A 5,110-nucleotide genomic window follows, 5' to 3' on the forward strand; every position below is an offset into this window, starting at 1 on the left:
CACTTTATTTATTTTTTATTTATGCTTCGAATTCTATTAATGGCTCGAAAGCAAATAAAGTGGCGCTTGCAAAAAATTAATATTATCATAGAAGTTGTTTATTGAATTTATTTATAATTATAAATTGTTTCTCTTATTAGATACTGCCAATAAAAGTTTGCATCCGTGATCGGCTGCGCCGACTTGCTGTCATCGTACAGGAAAACTCAACCACATTAGTCAGAGATGTAATTTCTGCAGCCAGTGCAAAATTCAAGATAGATGGCAAATCTTTATTCTTAGAAGAAGATGGAGTTGATCTCGATAACGATCTTCTGGTGATAGAATGGAAGAACAAGCTATTTATGGTTCTACAAGAAAATGAAAACTGGTCTCCAATAAACAATCCACCGACTGAATCCAACTCTTCTTTTCAAGAAAACAAGTCTCTTAATGTTGAAACAGATTGCTCCAAAAAGAAATGTACTACATCAGGTAACTAATTTCATCATAATGAAAAAAAGTTTTAAAATTAAAGTAGATTATTGTATCTATAAAAATAGTTGTTTTACGTGGAACGTGTTATAAAGAAATTGATGCCTGTATTTTCAAACCATACCGTTGTGCAAATCGAGGAATATTTTTGTTGATGTGCGAATAAATTTCGAGTCTCTTTTGGAGTAATTTAAAATTAGTCGTGAATCGTGGAGACGACAAAAATTTTATTTTGCTGAGGTATCGACGACTTGGTTATTTGCGGACAGAATTTTCGAGGATAGATGCACGTGGTCGTCAGGAAATACATCGCAGTCCGTTGTTGAACGGATTTTTCTTTTTTCGGTGGTATAAGCCGAAACACGTGACCAATAAAATTTTGTGAAGGTTGTTAGAAAGCCATGAAGAGGTCGACTGCGATAATTTGGTATTGTATGAACATTTACCATTTATATGCATAATAATTTTATCATATATAAATATATATTATGGTGTGAATTGTGGTGAATGAAATTTTTCGAACTTTTGCTTTATGCTGGTTTTGTGATATTTCGTGACTAATTTTTGGGCGTGCTCGGGTCAAATATAGAGATCTAAATCTTGGATATATAGACGATTAACTGGTTGTACGTTTAGTAACTACTCGAAATAATTTCTTTCTGTTGTGTAAATTCTCCCTTGCTTGAATAAATCGTGGTCAATAATACGATTAGTTCGTTGTGGTAGCCAAGAAATTTAAACGAATTTATTTATTCCTGGTAAATCGCGGTCGAGTCAACACCGCAATCAATAGCCGGATTATATTCGTCAAGTTTCGAACAACATAGCATTGCTTCGTAGTCACGACTCATCGCCAGCGAGAGAGGTGTATGAAAATTTTTCCTTGTTATTGTTTACATTGGGTTAGTCGCTACGTGCGGACTGTATTAGAGAGGACCACGCGTGGGAATTCGTTTAAATTTCAGGAAGATTATCAGGATTGCGGTCTGTGAAGATTTAAATTGGAAAACTTAGGCTTAGCTAGTTACGTGCGACACCTTTTTAATCTGATACTAAAATTTTTACGTTCCCTTGCGGTCAGTACGTAAATAAAAATATTTTATTGCTCACCCAGGGGGGGCCCTCAACCCCGCTAAATACATACTTCCACGAATTAAACAATTGCCAGTCGTGGCCAGAATAATACCACAGAAGATTGAAGACTGAAAATTTTTTTTTTTAAATTCAGAAGTTTAAATTCGAACTGACGCATAAACGAATATTAGTAATGACGGACAGAGAGATGGATTCTCACCAACAATGTATGGAAGAGTTGAAGAAAAACCGCGAGGTCCGGAACATATGCAACGATATTCGGCGAATGAACGACCAGGTACTTGAGGACAAATTAGTAGCACTGAAAATTAGCAAAGAAGGCAATCGTGAAATACGTAAAGACAGATTACTTCGCGCTATGCTACTGCAATCGGGTATTGCAGCTTCAGTGCCCTGGTATGAGTGGGATGACGGTGGCGAATTATCTAGAGAAGCACAAGAAGCTCTCTTAAGCAAGAAGGTTGTTAGAAAGCCATGTCTGAGAAAGCAAGCATCGACAGAGAACTTACTTGTGGACCGTATAAATACGCCAGAGTCGGAATCGGAAGAGACGCTCGATCAAGCCATGAGTTCAGCGATTGAACAAATTAATACAATCTCAACATTCAACAGTAGCAGTCAGCAACCTAAACCAACTCTAGACCGCACAGTGGCTCAACAATTCCAACAATTGTTATCGTCGCAAGTGCTAGGCGCTTTAACGGGTTCGGCCAATAACGTCACTGGTCTTTCAACGTTTAACCCAGCCACTTACCTGTTGGTCAATAAACAGCCCCAAGCTACAGGTTTGACGTCGCAACCCACTGATTCGTTAATTAGCCCTGCAATTAGCTCGACTACACAAACTTTTTAGGTATTAAACCTTATTCGGATAGTAATCGATCGGCGCCAAACATCTCTACGGGTGCAACAAAGAAGACCCCGACAGATGCGACGCGCAAGAGTCCAACAATCAAGCCACTTTCTCCGTTGCCGAAAACTCCATGCATTAAAAAAGATAAGCAATTGAAGCCCTCACGCCTGGGATTTCAACCGAGCACTGGTGTACCATGGTTAGAAGAAGAAATCGAGCCGACTAAGGAGAATCCGAAATCGAGTCTTAAAACGTCGTCGTTTGCCCCCTCAGTTCGAAAGTCAGTCAAAATGGTGGTCAAGAGTAGTAGTGACAGTAGTGAAGGAGAGAGCGACGGGGAGGAAGATAACGATAATAATATTGAAGTCAGTGAGGTAGAAGTAATAACTCCCAAGAGATCATCGAATAAACCAGTTAGGAAAGTAAAGGCTACGAAAAAGAAAACGAAAACCACATCGAGTAAGAAAGCTCCACTAGTATTGAGGCCGAAGAAAAACGAAAGGAAGTCAAGACGTAGTCGCACCTACAGTTCGAATAGTGAATCGGCCAGTAGTTCGCGCAGCAGTTCCTGTAGTAGCTCGAGCCACAGTTCAAGTAGTAGTTCAGCCAATAGTTCCAGTGACGACTCGTACTGCAGTTCCAAGAGTAGCTCATACTACTCGTCGACTAGCAGAGATAGTAGCAGAAGTAGGAGCAGTAGTCGAGATCGGAATAAGAAGAACAAGCGAAAGTCAAAGAAGCACAGTAAAACGGAACGATCGCGAACGAAGTCGCATAAATTGGAGCACAAGCTTAGTATACTCCAGATAGTGCAGAATTGGAACATAAAATTTAGTGGTGAAAATCGTGACGATCCAGAAGAGTATTTAACTCGATTGGCGGACTGTAGAAAGAGTCTAAATTTGAAGAGCAGAGAGTTACTCTCTGTTATTCCCACAACTCTTTCTAAAAGCGCAAGTGTTTGGTTCAGCACCGAGAAGAAAGATTTGGAGTCCTGGAGCGAGTTTAAAAAGGCGTTCCGACAACAGTACATTTACGATCTAAATGAAGACGATATAATGGACGAATTGCGCCAGAGAACCCAAGGTAAAGGGGAAAAAATAACTCCCTATATAGCCAATTTCCGCCATATAGTTGAACATCTGCGTAAACCATTAAGTTTGAAACGCCAGTTGAAAATACTACTGGGACGATTAAGGCCAGAATACCGAAAAGCACTACGGAACAAGAAGATAAAAACTTACAGTGACGTCAAGAAGTACGACAGAAGATTCGAAAGAGGTGTGGAGAACGACGCGAGATACACACCGCCACCACCCGTTGAAAAATCAAGAATTCCAACAGCGGCTTGGACTCCTATGTCAAAAGCTCGCGTGGCAGCGGTAGACGAAGTAGATGAAGTGGCCGGAGTAAATGACAGTACGAACAACGCACCAAAACCCAACAATAAAAATAAACAGCAGAAGAAAAAGCAGGACAAGCAACAGGCCATACCAGCACAGCCAGAGATTCAAGCCACTATGTCAGTTTCTTTAACACAGTCGCATCAGACGTGTGCCTTCAGTGCAACTACGACTAAGCAAGGTGAGTTGCGGCAGAATACAACTAGTATGTACGCTCAGAACCTTGCGAATCGTCAAAATAACGTTATTAATGCCAGCAACACTGCCCAACAGCCAGTCCAACCCGCGACTAGTAGCGTCGGCAGACAATTCGTGGGTGCATGTTATAACTGCCAGCAAGTCGGTCATCGAGCTGCTCGTTGCCCACAGACGGAGTGTTTTAAATGTAGACAGAAAGGCCATAGAGCCAACGAATGCCCAATGGCATTTACAAATCCGGTGCAGTGTCAGGTTTGTGGTCGTGGAGGTGTTACATTCCAGAATTGCCAGAACTGTTTGCCCGTACGTCAGATGTTGGGAAATGGTCAGGCGGGAGCATCACAGGGGGCCATGTCTCCCGTATCGTTCAATGTCCTAGCCCCTTTGCAGTAGTTAAAACTGCCGGTACATCACTTTCTTTTCAAGGTGGTACGTCAGTTTTGGGAGGGGGAGATAGTGGCAAATTGCCACTAAAACCAGTAGTTCGTGAAGAAGAGCGAAATGAAAAGAAGTCTGCGAACGCTGACAGTCACTGTCGGCTCAGCTATCGAGGAGATAGCTGAGTGTTTCAAGCAGATTACGTATGCTGGTGCAAACCACCGGTTCAGCGACATTGAAGCCAGAAAGTACGAGAAGTTAAAGCCCATTGTGAAGCCGAGCATACCTGTCCGGCAAAACATGGGCAACGGAAGAGTTGGAGTAGAAGTCGAGAAGAAATCAGTTGCCAAAGCCGGCGTAACACGCCAGCCGAGTAACAAAATGACATTCGCCGGAGCTGTCACAGCCCAGCTGTCTAGCAGTGAAGATGAGAAGTCAGAGTTGCGTGTGGAAAAAAATGAACCAATATCGAAGGCTTTCGCCTTGTGGACAGGAAGCCAATCAGACTCCAGCAGTGAATCTGAACGCTCCTACGAGGTCGAGGCCAATAGGTTCAAGAAGAGAGGGTTTTGTGTGTCGAAAGAAATTTTGAAGGCGAGAGGCTCAGCACCTGATCAGGATGCGCAATTTTCAAGGGAGTCCCTTGAGAGCCTCAAGCAGAGAGTGGAAGATAGAGTGAAGAAGGAGTCGAATGCCAAGAATGATACGG

The sequence above is a fragment of the Nasonia vitripennis genome (genome assembly GCF_009193385.2).
Source record: "Nasonia vitripennis strain AsymCx chromosome 1 unlocalized genomic scaffold, Nvit_psr_1.1 chr1_random0009, whole genome shotgun sequence".
NCBI classification, from domain to species: domain Eukaryota; kingdom Metazoa; phylum Arthropoda; class Insecta; order Hymenoptera; family Pteromalidae; genus Nasonia; species Nasonia vitripennis.